Raw genomic sequence first — 18946 nt, 5'->3', positions numbered from 1 at the left:
TTATCTGTTTGATGTTAGAGACATCTACTGCCCAACCACAGTCTTATTCATGCTTAGACGTATGTGCTCTGCTTCAGATCAAGGGACTGGGTGCCCTTTGCATTATGAAGCCACCAAAATACTTCTGTTGTTGTGTTTGGGGGAAAATGTTCTTTCCTAATAATTTTTTTTTGTTGTTGTTCCTTAAAATTTTTTTTTTATTGACAACTTCCATAACTGTAAAAACTAACCCATGGTAATTCCCTCCCTCCCTCTACTTTCCCCTTTGAAACTCCACTCTCCATCATATCCCATCCCCCTTTCAAGCAGGCTCTCTTTCATTTTGATGTCATGATCTTTTTTTCCTATTATGATGGTCTTGTGTAGGTAGTATCAGGAATGGTGAGGTCATGGATATCCAGGCCATTTTGTGTCTGGAGGAGCACGTTGTAAGGAGTCCTGTCCTTCCTTTGGCTCTTACATTCTTTCTGCCACCTCTTCCACAATGGACCCTGAGCCTTGGAAGGTGTGATAAGAGATATTGCACTGCTGAGCACTCCTCTGTCACTTCTCAGCACCATGATGCCTTCTGAGTCATCCCAAGGTCACTTATAGGCCACTGTGGAGTGTCAGGATTCAGCCCTGTCCTCACAGTTCCCTGTGGGCAGATCCATGCTGGGCTGCTAGGAGTTGCAGAGAGGGCCTGGCCTGGTCTCTCCCCTCTCCTCAAGGTGCAGCTCCTCACTACCTTGGGGTCGGATGGAGGAGGGTAGGAACTGAGGAAGCATATCCCAGCCAGGCTCCACCAGCGTGACTCCTTTGTCCTCCAGGCCTGCACAGCTACCATGTTTCAGTGCGTGCACTTCTGGGGCTGGAAGTCCCTGAAGAGGTCTTTGGGGCAAAGCGACCACAGCACCAATGACCAGACGATAGCTTTCCAGACAACCATGTGCTCCATCCTGGTGAGGAGGCCGCTGGGGACCCTCTTTCCTAATAATTTTTACACAAAGGGATCTGTTGTTACTTTCTTTTTTTTAAATTATTTATTTATTTATTTATTTGAGAGCTACAGACACAGAGAGAAAGACAGATAGAGGGAGAGAGAGAATGGGCGGGCCAGGGCTTCCAGCCTCTGAAAACAAACTCCAGATGCATGCGCCCCTTGTGCATCTGGCTAACATGGGACCTGGAGAACCGAGCCTCGAACCGGAGTCCTTAGGCTTCACAGGCAAGCACTTAACCGCTAAGCCATCTCTCCAGCCCTGTTGTTACTTTCTTGTTGCTGGGACAAAACACCCAACCCAAAGCAGCTGATGAGAGGAGAGGATTTAGTTCGGCTGTGTTGAGGGGAAGTTTCATCATGGCTGAGAAAGCATGACAGGTGTCACATCTTGTCACATAGCAGCAGCAGAGCCGGATCAGCATGGCTGAGCTGGCTGGCTAACATCCAGTAGGGCTGCATTAATAAAATCCAGTGTCTACCATCAGCAACACACTGCCTCCAACAAGGCTCCACCACTCCCCCAAATGGCTACCATCTGAGGATCAAGTGCTCAAGACACATGAGCCTATGAGGGACATCTCATTCAAACCACCACAGGATGAAATAAAATCCGGCACTCGTTTGAAGAGGTCAGATTTTCATTTTATTTGATTTCATCCATTAGCTAAGACAAAAGATAAGTCAACATTTGTCACCTTAATGTCAGGAATGTTGTTGGACCCTACTTCAGTGTGGTAGTTTGGTATGGTTGGGTTTCTCTGACCCCCTTGCCCTGATTCCTCCACAACCCTTGGTATGCTCTGTATGGAGTGACTCAATCCATGTGTTTTATAAAATTAGAAGTATCTAGGTTTCTGGATTGTATTGGAACTTTGTATTTTCAAGCATAATTGGAATGTTTGCATATTGGACTAAAATGATGGTTGAGCACTTGGAAGAATCCACTAATCAGACCTATATTTCTGGGCTTTACTTGGACACTATAGTTACATTGAGAATGGGACTGAAGATCTTTGGGTGTCTGTGGATGTGCAGGATTCCCCATTCTACCACAGAAATGAGAGGAGCCTTAGATGTCTCCCTGACTCTGTTCCTTCCAGTTCTGCATTGTAATATTTTTAATTTTTATTTATTTGCAAGCAGAGTCAGAAGAGAGATAGAATAGGCACACCAAGGCTTCCAGTCGTTGCAAATGAACTCCAGATGCATGTACCACTTTGTGCATCTGGCTTTATGTGGGTACTGGGGAATTGAACCCCTGTTGTTAGGCTTTTGTAGGCAAGTGTCTTTACTGCTGAGCCATCTTTTCAACCTCCTACTGCATTCTGTAGCAGGGCAAGACTTACAGCTTTCCTTCTAATAGTCCTTGGCTCTGGACCTTGAAGGCTCCATTATTGCTTCCAGCCTTGGATATAAACTCCTCCACTTGGTTTTCAAAGACATGTGATCATCATCTTCCGAAGCCCATCTTTACCCAGTGCTACTACCGTCATCTGCCACAGGTCTCCTTATAACTGTTCCTTACTCATGTGAGTGTCCTTGCCAAACACCATTTCTGCTCTCCCTGTTGAGATCTTGGAAATCCAACCCTACCTTCATTCCTTCATTAAAAATCTACCCTCAAGTTAATTTTGATATAGATATTGGACTCCCCCCAGTAATTGTTCCATTTTAGCTCTAATGTAAGTTCTTGTTTTTCTTTTCTTTCTTTTTTTCTTTTTTTTTTTTTTGAGGTAGGATCTTGCTGTAGCTCACGCTGACCTAGAATTCACTATGGAGTCTCAGGGTGGCCGCGAACTCACAGCAGCCCTACCTCTGCCTTTCTAGTGCTGGAAATTAAAGGTGTGTGCCACAATGCCTGGCTATAATATAAATTTTGACAGTTGGAATTCAGTTTGTACCTAAATACAGTGATATTCAGCTAGGATAGCCAACTATAAAGAAATTATTCAAAGCCGGGCGTGGTGGCACACGCCTTTAATCCCAGCACTTGGGAGACAGAGGTAGGAGGATTGCTGTGAGTTCGAGGCCACCCTGAGACTCCATAGTGAATTCCAGGTCAGCCTGGGCTAGAGTGAGCCCCTACCTCGAAAAACCAAAAAATAAAAATAAAAATAAAATAAATGAAAAAAGAAATTAGAGACTTCCGGTTAAGATGGCGACGTAGGTACCACGCCAAAGCAGCCTAGGGGGGGGAAAGACCAAAAAATAACTCAGCAAAATACACACTTTTACTAAAAAGTGAGGTGTATAGGAAGTTGAGGCGGCAGCGGAGAAATGGAAGAGTTATAGAGCATCCAGAGCCTGCACAGGCGGGAACAGCGGCTCCGGGGCGGCTCGGCTACCGGCCGCAGCCGCGGAGCGGCAGAAAACCGCCGGACTCTCGGCTCGAGCCGCAGGACAAGCCAGGTGCGGGATTTTCCCCTCACACCGCGCTCTCCGCAACTCGGGAAACGTGAGGAGAGAGCGGCAGCAAGCAACGGACGGAGGAGCAGACCGCGAGGTAAAAGCACACGTGGAGAAGCGATACAACCAGAGCAGCTGCGGCTCCCTCCCCTCCCCCGCCGCCTGAACCCAGCTCCAGCGAACACAGCAGCGGCCCGGGACCGGCCACGCCAACTTGGGCTGACGGCGGGACCCAAGCAGGAGCAGAATTCGGCAGCAACTTCAGCGGCTCCAGCACCGGTACCAGTGGCTCCAGCAGCAGCGGACCCAGGAGCGGCAGCAGTGGCAGATCCCGCAGCAGCGGCTTCGGGGTGAGCAGCAGCGGTGGACACGGCAACGGCAGCTTCAGCAGCGGTGGTGGCTCCGGGGGTGGCAGCTACAACAGCTGCAGAGGCGGCAGCAGCGGCTCAGTTTGCCCCGTAGGAAAAGCAAGTGCCCAGCTCCAGAAATCAGAACAGCAGCCCGACGACCCAGGCAGCAACTTGACTGAGACCACAATCACCCAAGGTAACTGGGATTGCACCAGGGAAGGGTCTCACTTGGTCACAAGCTGACTTGGATACCTCAACAGACCAGAAATCTAAACCTCTTTGTTGATAGAGGATCTGGTCATTATAATAACTACTCTTGCATACATACTCGGGGCTGTTTTTGATGGAATGGGTACAGTGTTTAGTTAAATTTTAGAATCTACCAGTATATTATTCCACTCAGCCTGCTTGAATACTCCTATAGCAGGGAAACTCAACCCCTAAGAACATCTTTGTAGATACTCTGAGAGTCTTAAGAGCCACACCTAATACCTTAAGGTCCTACCCTGAAAATATATTACATCAAATCAATTGATACAGCTAAGAATACACAGCTAGCTAGAAAATCCAAGCATTAACTTAATCCAAGATGCAAAAATATATACATTATAACACAAGAAACACTAAAAAGCAAGACGATATAAATCCACCTAAAAGTATTAATGCATCAGAAATGTCCTCCAGTGAGAAAGAGTTAGAGGAAATGCCTGAGAAAGAGTTCAAAAGAATAATTATAAATATGTTCAAAGAGGTCAAAGAACACATGAAAACAATCAAAGAAGAAATCAAAGAGGAAATCAAAGAGGAAATCAAAGGAATCAAAGAAGAGGCATGACACCAATTTAATGAAATAAAGAAGGCAATACAAGACATAAATAGAGAAATAGAAATAATAAAGAAAAACCAGTCAGAATTACTAGCAATGAAGAACACAGTTAATGAAATAAAAAACTCTGTAGAAAATCTCACCAGTAGGATGGATGAGGGAGAGGACAGAATATCTAAGCTAGAAGATCAGGTGGCAGACCTAATGCAGTCCAACAAAGAGAAAGACAAACTTATAGAAAAGTATGAGTGGGAATTTCAAGATATTCGGGACACTATGAAGAGATCCAATATAAGAATTCAGGGCATAGTAGAAGGAGAAGAACTCCACTCCAGAGGCATAGTAGGCATCTTCAACAAAATCATAGAGGAAAATTTTCCCCAAATTGGGAAAGAGGTGCCAATACAGATACAGGAAGCCTTTAGAACCCCAGCCAGACAAAACCCAGAAAGAAACTCTCCTCGCCACATTATACTCAAACTTCCAAACACACAAACCAAAGAAAAAATATTGAAAGCAGTTAGAGAGAAAAATCAAGTTACCTACAAAAGCAAGCCCATCAGGATTACAGCAGATTATTCAACACAAACTTTTAAAGCCAGAAGGGCCTGGAGTGATATATTCCAAGTTCTGAAAGATAACAACTGTCAACCAAGGTTACTTTATCCTGCAAAGTTATCCATCCAAATAGATGGAGAAATAAAGACATTCCATGACAAAAGCAGGTTAAAGGAATATCTGAAGACAAAACCAGCTCTACAGAAAATACTTGATAGAATCCTCCATGCTGAACAAAAGGAAAAGCACACATATAAGGAACCTAGAAAAAACCAGCCATACTCAAATACCAGTTAACAGAAGAGAGCACAGGTAGAACAAGTAACACACACACACACACACAAATGGCAAACATAAATACACACCTTTCAATAATATCTCTTAATATCAACGGTCTCAATGCCCCAACGAAAAGACATAGATTTGCAGACTGGGTTAAAAAGCAGGATCCTACAATTTGTTGTCTTCAAGAAACTCACCTTTCTACAAAGGATAGACATTATCTTAGGGTGAAAGGTTGGAAGACGGTGTTTCAAGCAAATGGGCCTAGAAAACAAGCAGGGGTTGCTATCCTAATATCAGACAGGGTGGACTTTAGTCCGAAGTTAGTCAAAAAAGATAAGGAAGGTCACTTTATATTGATTAAGGGCACACTCCAACAGGAGGACATTACAATCCTAAACATATATGCACCTAACATGGGGGCTCCCAAATTCGTCAAACAAACACTATTAGAACTAAGGTCACAGATAACACCAAACACGGTGGTGGTGGGTGACTTTAACACCCCACTCTCATCAATTGACAGGTCATCCAGGGAAAGAATAAACAGAGAGGCATGTGGACTAAATGAGGTCATAGAAGGAATGGACATAACAGATGTATACAGGACATTTCATCCAAAGGCTGCAGAATATACATTCTTTTCAGCAGCACATGGAACATTCTCTAAAATAGACCATATATTAGGACACAAAGCAAATCTTAACAAATTCAGGAAAATTGAAATAATTCCTTGCTTTCTATCTGACCACAATGGAATTAAACTACAAATCAGTTGCAAGAAAGGCTATAGAGCATACACAAAATCATGGAAACTAAACAATACACTACTAAATGATGAGTGGGTCAATGAAGAAATCAAAAAGGAAATCAAAAAATTTATAGAGTCAAATGATAATGAGAACACAACATACCAAAATCTCTGGGACACAATGAAGGCAGTTCTAAGAGGTAAATTTATAGCCTTAAGTGCCTATATTAAGAAATTAGAAAGGTCGCAAGTAAACGACCTAATGCTTCGCCTTAAAGCCTTGGAAAAAGAAGAACAAGGCAAACCAAAAAGTAGTAGACGGGAAGAAATAATAAAGATTAGGGCAGAAATTAATGAAATAGAAACAAAAAGAACAATCCAAAGAATTAATGAAACAAAGAGTTGGTTCTTTGAAAGGATAAACAAGATTGATAAACCCTTAGCAAATCTGACCAAAAGAAAGAGAGAAGAGACACAAATTAATAAAATCAGAGATGAACAAGGTAACATCACAACAGATTCCAGTGAAATTCAAAAAATTATAGGGACATACTATAAAAGCATATACTCCACAAAGTATGAAAATCTGAAAGAAATGGATGATTTCCTTGATCTATATGACCTACCTAAATTAAATCAAAATGAGATTAATCACTTAAATAGACCTATAACAAACATGGAGATCCGAGCAGTTATCAATAATCTCCCAACTAAAAAAAGCCCAGGCCCGGATGGATTCACTGCTGAATTTTACCAGACTTTTAAGGAAGAGCTAACACCATTGCTTCTTAAGCTTTTCCAGGAAATAGAAAAAGAAGGAATCATACCAAACTCCTTCTATGAGGCCAGCATCACCCTGATACCAAAACCAGGCAAAGATAGAACAAAAAAAGAAAATTACAGACCAATCTCCCTCATGAACATAGATGCAAAAATTCTCAACAAAATATTGGCAAACAGAATACAAGAGTATATCAAAAAGATCATTCACCCTGACCAAGTAGGCTTTATCCCAGAGATGCAGGGATGGTTCAACATACGCAAATCTATAAATGTAATACATTACATAAATGGGTTGAAGGACAAAAATCACATGATCATCTCATTAGATGCAGAGAAAGCATTTGACAAAATCCAACATCCCTTCAGGATAAAAGTCCTACAGAGACTGGGAATAGAAGGAACATATCTCAATATAATAAAGGCTATTTATGACAAGCCTACAGCCAACATATTACTAAATGGGGAAAAACTGGAAGCTTTTCCACTAAAATCAGGAACAAGACAAGGGTGTCCACTGTCTCCACTTCTATTTAATATAGTTTTGGAAGTCTTAGCCATAGCAATAAGGCAAGAGACACACATAAAAGGGATACAAATTGGAAAGGAAGAAATCAAGTTATCATTATTTGCAGATGACATGATTCTATACATAAAGGACCCTAAAGACTCTACTAGCAAGCTGTTAGAGCTGATCAAAACCTACAGCAATGTAGCAGGATACAAAATAAATACACAGAAATCAGTAGCCTTCATATATGCTAACAACAAACACACAGAGGATGAAATCAGAGAATCACTCCCATTCACAATTGCATCAAAAAAAATAAAATACCTTGGAATAAACCTAACTAAGGAAGTAAAGAATCTATACAATGAGAACTTTAAGACACTCAAGCGAGAAATTGCAGAAGACACTAGAAAGTGGAGAAACATCCCTTGTTCCTGGCTTGGAAGAATCAATATCGTGAAAATGGCAATCTTACCTAAAGCAATCTACACATTTAATGCAATCCCTATCAAAATTCCAAAGGCTTTCTTCATGGAAATAGAAAAAACAATCCAAAAATTCATTTGGAATCATAAAAAACCTCGAATATCTAAAATAATACTGAGCAACAAAAAAGAGGCTGGTGGTATCACCATACCTGATTTTAACCTATACTACAGAGCCATAGTAACAAAAACAGCATGGTACTGGCACAAAAACAGACATGTAGATCAGTGGAACAGAATAGAGGACCCAGATGTAAGCCCAAGTAGCTATAGCCACCTGATATTCGATAAAAATGCCAAAAATACTCATTGGAGAAGAGACAGCCTCTTCCGCAAATGGTGTTTTGAAAACTGGATAAATATCTGCAGAAGGATGAAAATAGATTCTTCTCTCTCGCCATGCACAAGAATTAAGTCCAAATGGATTAAAGACCTTAACATCAGACCGGAAACTTTGAAACTGCTAGAGGAAAAAGTAGGGGAAACCCTTCAACATATTGGTCTTGGCAAAGACTTTCTGAATACAACCCCAATTGCTCAGGCAATAAAACCACAGATTAACCACTGGGACCTAATGAAATTACGAAGATTTTGCACCGCAAAGGACACAGTGAAAAAAGCAAAGAGGCAACCTACAGAATGGGAAAAAATCTTCGCCAGCTATATATCTGATAGAGGATTAATATCTAGGATATACAAAGAACTCAAAAAGTTAACTAATAAGGAATCAAACAAGCCAATCAAAAAATGGGCTAAGGAGCTAAATAGAGAGTTCTCAAAGGAAGAAATACAAATGGCATATAAGCACCTAAAAAAATGTTCTACGTCACTAGTCATCAGGGAAATGCAGATTAAAACTACATTGAGATTCCATCTCACTCCTGTCAGATTGGCCACCATCATGAAAACAAATGATCATAAATGTTGGCGGGGATGTGGAAAAAAAGGAACCCTTCTGCACTGCTGGTGGGAATGCAATCTGGTCCAGCCATTGTGGAAAACAGTGTGGAGGTTCCTAAAGCAGCTAGAGATTGATCTACCATATGACCCAGCTATAGCACTCCTAGGCATATATCCAAAGGACTCATCTCATTTCCTTCAACCATGTTTATTGCTGCTCAATTTATAATAGCTGGGAAATGGAACCAGCCTAGATGTCCCTCAACAGATGAGTGGATAATGAAGATGTGGTACATTTATACAATGGAGTTCTACTCAGCGGTAAAGAAAAATGAAGTTATGAAATTTGCAGAAAAATGGATGGACCTGGAAAGTATTATACTAAGTCAGGTAACCCAGGCCCAGAAAGCCAAGCGCCACATGTTCTCCCTCATATGGGGATCCTAGCTACAGATGACTGGGCTTCTGTGTGAGAATGAAAATACTTAGTAGCAGAGGCCAGTAAGTTGAAAAGGAGACATAAAGGGTGGAGAAAGGAAGGGAGGAGGATACTTAATAGGTTGATATTGTATATATGTAATTACAATGATTGTAATGGGGAGGTAATATGATTGAGAATGGAATTTCAAACGGGAAAGTGTGGGGGTGGGGAGGGAGGGAATTACCATGGGATATATTTTATAATCATGGAAAATGTTAATAAAAATTTAAAAAAATAAATAAATAAATAAATAAAAATAAAAAAAAAAAGAAATTATTCAGAGCCCTTAATAGGTACTGTCTGGTATCAACATTTTGTTTATACTACTTAAAAGCTTCAATTTATTCAATAAAATCTAAATGCTTCTCTGTCATACATACTATGCCTATGAGCTTAAGCCCCAATAACTTTGTGTCAGTCATGTGTCAACACTTAAATCTAGAGAATCAAGAGTGAATAAGGAAATATGTATTAAATGGTGATAGCAAAGACTGGTGATCATGAAGTATTTAGGGGTGGTTGAACAAAAACAATATCTTACTGTAGGGAGCCAATGCAGACACCATTACAAGATGGCGCTGGATTCCTGCCAGTCTTGAGGTAAACATTTCCTTATCTAGGCAACGCCTTGGCGTCAACCTCGCTTGAGGTTGCACATGCGCTTGACGCACCTTGTCTTAAGCCTATCCCGTGGCTCCTGGTGGCGGGTGAGCTTTGGCAGCCAATCAGTAGACGCCCCATAGTGCTCGGCCCTATAAAAGCAGCTGTAATCCTACCCTCCTCGCCCCTCGCCATCAGCTTTCCTGTTAACCAAGAGGCTCTCCAATAAAGTGTGATCAAGAAGGATCTTCGTTTGCTGGTCATGCTTCTCCTGCGGGTCAGGGGGTTCGCCGCATCTTGCAGATTATCTTATCATGAATTTGGTTAATCTTGCCTTCTCTAAACAATCTTGCAAAGACATGGGATATTTTTGTTTTATTAAGTACTGTAAATTTTTCCTTTTTATTATAAATATGATTTAATTGTTTAAGGCAATACAATTACTCAACTAACCTAAACCCATATAACCAGGACTTTTCTTCTTCCTGTTTTCTTTTTTCAAGGTAAGGTCTCACTCTATCCCAGGCTGACCTGGTACTCACTCTGTCCCTCTGGCCTCAAACTCTCAGCGATCTTCTTACCTGTGCTTTCCAAGTCTAGGATTAAAGGTGTGTGCCACCATGCCTGGCTCTTAGCCAGGACTTTTATAAAGTAGGTACAGTTTTTGTCATAGAAAAGTCCCAAGAGATAAACTCCCTCATGGAAAATGGCAGCGCATCATTGCTGAGTGGTGCTTTTTGGAGAATGCCCCACTATCTCCTCACTTTCAGAAATCTTCCAATTGGGCTATTCACTGGAACTCAAGAATGCATTTTAAGCTAGGTGTGGTGGCGCACGCCTTTAATCCCAGCACTCAGGAGGCAGAGGTAGGAGGATCGTGTGAGTTCGAGACCACCCTGAGACTCCATAGCGAATCCCAGGTCAGCCTGGGCTAGAGTGAGACCCTACCTTGAAAAAAAAAAAAAAGAATGCATTTTAATAACTAAAAGTGCACATGTATTTCCTTGAATATAACTTAAGATAAATGAACATAAAGTAATGTTCTTAAAGACATTTGTTCATTCATCAGTCAGTTTTGGAGGCCTGGTATGATCTAATTACAGACCTTGGGGTAAAACTAGTGCTCAAATCACATGCTGTATGTGTCAATATGAATAGCCCTAGAATAGGAGGATGGCAGAGATCTTGAGTAGAAGGCTTTTTTGTTTTATTTTAGTGAATTTCCCCTAATGTTTCTGGTTCTCATCTTCCTATCTGAGCTACATACCATTCATAACCATGCCAACATCTCCCTGTAGCCAAAAATAGCATCAAATTTGTATAAATTCTCTCTTTTGGGAACCAAGGCCCTTTAAAAATGTTTAAAACAATAAGTGATTCAATACCAACATGAGTTATGTTTAATTTTCTCTTGATAGCTATTTTTAACACTTTGTCCCTGTTTGGTTTATAAGATACCATTTTCATTTCTGCTCACTGCTTTTGTGAGATGCTGTGTTGTCAGGTACATAATGAAGGTCACTGCATAGAATAATAGAATAAATAGCATGGCTTTCGGAGGCCCCTCCCACCCCATGGGTCTGCTTTTATAGCTGCTGGGGAGAGCAGGGCTTCCACGGCCACTATGACTCCTTTCAAGTATTCATTCTGAAGTGAAAGAAATCTTGGTGAGATTTTATACTTAGAGAATTAATTATATATTAATGCACATTTTTCTTTCCCCCAATTTCTATGTTTGGTTTCAGGTTTGATTTTCTTCACAAGCAACATAGCAACTCTCATACTTATCCTGCTTTTTTTTTTTTTTTCTTGGGGTTTTTTTTGTCTGTTTGCTTTTCAAGTCAGGGTCTCACTCTAGCCCAGGCTGACCTGGAACTCACCATGTAGTTTCATGGTGGCCTTGAACTCATGGCGATCCTCCTACCTCTGCCTCCCGAGTGCTGGGATTAAAGGCGTGTGCCACCACACCTGGCTTTCTTGAATTTTCCCTAGCCATTCTGAGGATCATTACAGTTCAGCTTTTAAGCTGCTTTCAGGAATGTCAAACCTGATGCTCAAAAGCCAGTGTCCTTTATTCTTAATCATGAAGGGCTGTTCACATTGTACCCTTTCCCCTCACCCCATTGACATTCAGAGTTTGAGCTAGCAGGATAGGAAAGGATCACTGGATTCGAGACCTGTTTTGTGTTTCTTAAAACTTTTTTATTGATAATTTTCGTGTATGAACATAATGTAATTTGATTACAAATCTTCTTTCAGTACCTTCTTTTGCCCCTTAGTGCTCATAAATTCCTTTGACCTGCTTATCTCATAGAAGCAGGGCTGGGCTGTAAAAGCCTCAAGACCTGCCCACAGTCATCCACTTCCTCCAGCAAGGCTGTACTGCCAACAGATGCCATAACCTTGGCATCCACTGCCACGAGTAGGGGCATTTTATATTCACTTTTTCTGTTTATTTTATTTATTTGTTTATTTCAGAGTGACAGAGAGGAAACTAGGCAGAGAGATAGAGATAGAGATAGAGAGAGAGAGAGAGAGAGAGAGAGAGAGAATGGGCACGCCAGAGCCTCCAGCCACTGCAAACGAACTCCAGACACCTGCACCCCTTGTGCATCTGGTTAACGTGGGTCCTGGGGAATCAAGCCTCGACCCGGGGTCCTTAGGCTTCACAGGTGAGCGCTTAACCACTAAGCCATCTCTCCAGCCCTGGCATTTTATATTCAAACCACAATACCACCTGATGTCAACTTCTGGCCTCTGCATGCACATACACACACCTGTGAACACACATATGCACACACATAAACACCTAAAACATCCCAAACCTCTCAGTCCTGTGGCTTTAGTCTCTTTGGTGCTGGAATTATAGGCAAGAGCCATCATACCTGGCTAAAACTATGCGTTCCTGAGGGCAAAATGAATCTTGCCTAGTGTTGCACTGAAAAAGAGCCAGCCCATCCCTATTTAATTCCTGAGAAGTCACCAGTAACATAGGTTGATGTTCATGTAACATTTTGTGCTTAAATTTGGCAATGTGTTGGTTTCAGAATGTGGCAATATGCTGGTATTACAATTGATAAAGGGAAAACTAATAAAGGAAAATTTTAAAGTCTCTCTTCATAAGAAGGTTTTCCTTTTTCCATAAGATCTGTCTCTGAAGTTGTATTTGTCACATTTAGAACTCTCATTGAATCACTCCCTTTCTTTTATTGGCATTTCAAAATTTCCCCTAAATTTGTTACTGGGTCAGACCGAAAATTTAAAAGACGTGTGTGTGTGTGTGTGTGTGTGTGTGAGAGAGAGAGAGAGAGAGAGAGAGAGAGAGAGAGAGAGAACAAAGAGTTTCCTTTACCCACATCTTTTTCAGCATTTCTTGATGATAGCCATTCTTACCGGGGGGAGATAGGATATCAAGTCTTTTAACTTCAATTCCCCTCTTGGGTAAGGATATTGAACACTTTTTAAGGTATTTGTTAGACCTTTGTATAATATGTTCCTTTGAGAAATCTCTGTTCAGTTCCATAGCCCACTTTCTTATTGGGTTGCTCATTTTCATGGTGTCTAGTCTTTTGAGTTATTTTGTTTGTTTGTTTCTTTTTATTTTGAGGTAAGGTTTCTCTCTAGCCTAGGCCGACCTAGAATTCACTATGTAGTTGTGTAGTCTCTGGGTGGCCTCGTACTCATGGCAATCCCTCTACCTCTGCCTCCCAAGTGCTGGGATTAAAGGTATGTGCCAACACACTGGGCATTAAAAAATATATATTTGTTTATTTGGCAGGGGGGAGTAAAAGGCAGATAGAGAGAAAATGGGCACATCAGGGCCATTAGCAATTGCAAATGAACTCTAGACTGTGTGCATCTGGCTTAACATGGGTACTGGAGAATTGAACCTAAGTCCTTTGGCTTTGCTGGCAAGCACCTTAGTAGCTAAGCCATCTCTCCAGCCCCATTTATTTAGTTTTTTGTATAGTCTAGATATTAATTCTCTTGTCAGGTGTGTAGCAGGCATTCTGAATACTGCCTCTTCAGTTAAAGGACAATTCCCTTTGTTGCACAGAAGATTTTTAATTGTCATTTGCTGTTGTGCCTTACATCCTGGGTGACGAGAGTTCTCTTTGGGAACTCTCTGTGTGCTGGAATGTATTCCCTGCTTTCCTTCCTGGCTCTTTCAGAGCTTCGGGCCTTATAATGAGGTTCTTGAAGCATTTGGAATTGATTTTTGTGCAGGGTGAGAGATAAAGGTCTAGTTTCATTCTTCAACCTATAGAAGAGATTCGGTTTTCCAACACAGTTTGTTAAAAAAGTGAGGTAACCCAGGCCCAGAAAACCAAGCGCCACATGTTCTCTCTCATATGTGGATCCTAGCTACAGATGATTGGGCTTCTGCGTGAGAAGGAAACTACTTAGTAGCAGAGGCCAGTAAGTTAAAAAAGGAGACACAAAGGGAAGAGAAAGGAAGGGAGGAGGGTACTTAATAGGTTGATATTGTATATATGTAAGTACAATGATTGTGATAGGGAGGAAATATGATGGAGAATGGAATTTCAAAGGGGAAAGTGTGGGGGGAGGAGGGAGGGAATTACCATGGGATTTTTTTTTATAATCATGGAAAATGCTAATAAATATTTTTTAAAAATGTTACTTTTTTTCCCACCTTTGTGTATTTTTTTCATCTTTGTAAAAAATCAGATAGCTGTCATTACATGGACTTATTCTTGGGTCCTCTCTTCTACTCTGTTGTCTACATGTCTGTTTTTGTCTCAGTATGATGCAGACTTCATGACTCTGGCTCTTTAGTATAACTTGAAATCTGGTGTGGTGATATCGCTAACAGTATTGTTTTTGCTCAGTATTATTTTGGCTATTTGGGGTCTTTTTATTTCCATGTGAATATTAAGGTTTTTTTGTTTTTTGTTTTCTTTTTTAAAGGCGTGTACCACCATGGCTGGCTCTAGACATTTTTAAAAATATTTATTTATTTATTTTAGAGAGAGAGAGAGAATGGGTACACCAGGGCCTCCAGCCACTGTAGACAAACTCCAGATGTGTGTACGCCTTTGTGCATCTGGCTTATGTGGGTCCTGGAGAATCGAGTCAGGATCCTTTATTTGGCTTTGCAGTCAAACACCTTAACCACTAAGCCATCTCTCCAGCCTGTTTTTTTATATTTCTATAAAAATGGACAATTTCTTAATGTTAATTTTTTCAAAAGTAGCCTGGGAGGTCTTTTTGTCTTCTGGTGCCTTTCTCAAGTTCCTTCTTCAGTATTTTAGGGTGTTTTTTTTTTTGTACAGACCTTTCTTTGGTTAGGCTCATTCCAACGTGAATATGATTTCTTGATTTCCTTCTCACTATGTTTGTCATTGGTATCTATGAAGGCTACTGGTTTTTGTAAATTTTATATCCTGCCACTTTGCTGAGAGTGTGTATTAGCTGAAGGAGTTCTGTTTGTGAAGTCTTTAGAATGTCATGGTTTTTGTTGTTGTTGTTGTTTGATTGATTTCTTTTTTTTTTTTAGAATTATATCATCTGCAAATAATTATACTTTGACTTTTTCCTTTCTGATCTGTATCACCTGCATTTCCTTCTCTTGTCTTATTTAATAGCTCTCAGTAATACTTTAAACACCATATTGGATAAGAGTGGAAAGATTAGACATCCTTGTGTCTATGATCCTAGTGTAAAGGCTTCAAGATTTTTCCATTAGAGCATGTTGTTAGCTATAAGTTTGTTATGCACAGCTTTTGTATGTTCAGATATGTTCCCTCAATCCCTAATCTGTCTAGAGTTTTTATCATGAAAGGATGTTGGATTTTTTTTCAAAGGCCTTTTCTGCATATATTGGGATGATCATATGATTTTTGTCTTGAGTCCATGATGTATTGCACTTATTGATTTTTGTTTTTTTGAACCATTCCTGCATCTCTGGAATGAAGCCAACTTGATCATAGTTGTAGAAGATTCCTCCATAGTCATGCAAACCACCCCTGCGGGAGCAGACAGAGGCAAGGAAGCAGGTACTGAACACAGTACATTATGCTAGAACACCATCTATTGCCATCAGGATGTTTAAGATTACCTTGCAGGAAAAAAATATAGGATGTTTACCAACCACAGAGACCTGAACAAACAACCTGCTGGCCTATGGAGATTTATTAGCCTGGTTTATCTAATCTTTCCTGGCTGTAGAGAGTGACTTTAGACCCTTTCTTTTACTAACCCCTGTTCTTTGTCTTTCCCAATAAGAACTCGTGTAGGCTTCAGCACAAGGCCACAGTTCTCTTCCTGTTGTTCCTCCAAAGATTGTGGCTCCAAGTCTCTATTCAGTACAGACGCGTTTTGAGTAATCTTTTTATCTCTGGCACCTCATAGACTAAAAGTGGGTCAATGTGAATGATGTTTTTGATATGTTCTTGAATTTTGCTGGCAAGTATTTTATTGAGAATTTTTGGATATGTGTTCATCAGGAACATTAGTCTGTTGCCGCCACCGCCATCTTCTTCCCCTCCTCCTCCTCCTCTTCTTCTTCTTCTCTTTCTCCTCCTCTTTCTTCTTTTGTTTTGCCTCTATCTGATTTTGCTCTCAGTGAAATGCTATCTTTATAAAATTTGGAAGCATTCCTTATTTATGGAACAATTTGAGTAGGATTGGTTCTAGTTCTCTGAAGATCTGGTAGAATTCTGTTGTGTATCCATATGGACCAAGACCTTTTTATTCAGGAGCCTTAAAAAGTTATTACTGCCTTAATCACATTGCTTATAATAGATGTTTAAATTACCTATCTCATCTTGGTTTAATGTTCACAGGGCATATGCATATAGAAATTCAATCATTTCTGTCAGATTTTCTGATTTAGTAGAAACTAGGTTTTTAAAGCATGTCTTGATAATTTTTTGCATTTCATTGATGTCTTTTTATTTTATTTTATTTTTTGAGGTATTGTCTCTCTCTAGCTCAGGCTGGTCTGGAATTCATTATACATTCTCAGGCTGGCCTCAAACTCACAGCAGTCTTCCTACCTCTGCCTCCAAAGTGCTGGGATTAAAGCGTTTGCCATAATACCCAGTTGGTATCTGTTTTAATATCTCCCTTGCATTTCTATATTATTAATTTGTTTCTTCTCTTTTTTTTGACTAATTTGGTTAAGGATTTGCCAGTCTTGCTTATCATGCCATTGATTCTTTTTCTTTCTCTCCCCCCCCCCTTTTTATCCCCCAGTTCTGTATCATTGATTTCTGCAAAGATCTTAATTTTGTCTTGTCTATTACTTCTGACTTTGGTTTCTTCTTGTTTCCCAATGTTTGTAGGTACACCACTAAGTCTTTTATTTGGGATAATTCTGAATTTGTGAAGTAGGTACTCAGAGCTATTAGCTTCCCACTTTAAGACTGCCTTCATTATAGCCCACAGATATTATTAGTATGTTGTATATCTATTTTAATTCAGTTATAAGAACTTTTTCATTTCCTTTTTGACTTCTTCAATGTTCCATTCATTATTCATTAGTGAATAGTATGTTGTTTAGCCTCCATGAGTTTGTGTGTTTTCCATAATTTCTTGTTATTATTTTCCACCTTTATTCCATTATTTTCAGTTAAAATACAAGAGGTTATTTCAATTTCCCTAAATTTGTTGAGACTTTCTTTGTGTCCTAATATGGGACCATTTTAGAGTAAGTCCCATGAACTGATGAAAGAATGTATATCTGTGATATCTTGGTGTCTGTAACATCTATTTGTTTTAGTTAACTCTAATGTTACTCTATTCTTGCTTGAATGACTTGTCTCTTGGTGAGAGTGGGTGTTAATGTCTATAAGTACTGTGTTGGAGTCTATTTGTGATTTCATATCTAGTAGTGTTTGTTTTATGAAGTTGGGTGCCCCTGTTGCATATATATTTAGAATTGTAATGTCCTCTTCATGGATTGTTTCCTTAGTCAAGACGACATAGCTTTCTTTGTCTCTTCTCACAAGTTTTAGTAGGAAGTCTAATTTTCAGATACTAGAATAGTAACGCCTGCTTTTTTCTTGGTTCCATTTGCTTAGAATATCTTTTTCCATCTTTTTACCTTAAGGTAGTGTCTGTCTTTGATGGTGAGGTTTAGTTTCTCAGAGACATCAAAAAGATGGGTTTTATTTTGTAATGCAATCTGCTAGTTTGTCTTTTGATTAGGGAATTGAGAGCATTAATATTCAGAGTATGTATTAATTCCTATCATTTGATGATTATAATGTTTGGGATTGCTTTTCTTCATTTGATTAACAACTAATCTATCATTGATCATTTTTTTCCTTGTAACTTTTTTTTTTTTTTTTTTTTTTTGGTTTTTCAAGGTAGGGTCTCACTGTAGCCTAGGCTGACCTGGAATTCACTATGGAGTCCCAGGGTGGCCTCAAACTCACGGCAATCCTCCTATCTCTGCCTCCCGAGTGCTGGGATTAAAGGCGTACGCCACCATGCCTGGCTTTCCTTGTAACTTTAAAAAATATTTAACTTGGGTCTGGAAAGATGGCTTAGCAGTTAAGGCATTTGCCTGCAAAGCCAAAGGATCCTAGTTTAATTCTCCAGGATCCACATAAGCCAGATGCATAAGCCAGCGCATGCATCTGGAGTTTGTTGGCAGTGGCTGGTGGCTATTTGGTGTTCTGTATGTACCTATATGTCCCTCTTTTTCCCTATATTTGGAGAAATTTTCTTCCAAGATTTTACTGAAAATATTTTCTGTCCTTTTGGCATGGAATTTTCCTTCTTTTATGTCCATTCAAAGATTTAGTCTTTTCATGGTGTCCCATATACTTTGCATGTTCCACTCATGCATTTTAAAAAATTATTTACTTTACGAGTGGGCCTCCAGTACAATTAGAGAACAGTTGGTTTCTCCCATAACAGACATGCCACTATTGTACCTGTTTGGTCATTTGGCCTGTCTGGCCAAACTTGAGGCTTCCAGTGTCCACTGGAAGTCACTGCTGTTGACTTCTGTCTCTCATAGTGCTGCATGCAGTGCAGAATTTTCCAGCTTTCAGTTGGATGG

Source organism: Jaculus jaculus, chromosome 5, assembly GCF_020740685.1.
Source record: "Jaculus jaculus isolate mJacJac1 chromosome 5, mJacJac1.mat.Y.cur, whole genome shotgun sequence".
Classification (NCBI taxonomy): domain Eukaryota; kingdom Metazoa; phylum Chordata; class Mammalia; order Rodentia; family Dipodidae; genus Jaculus; species Jaculus jaculus.
Note: the sequence above shows the minus strand (reverse complement) of the source record.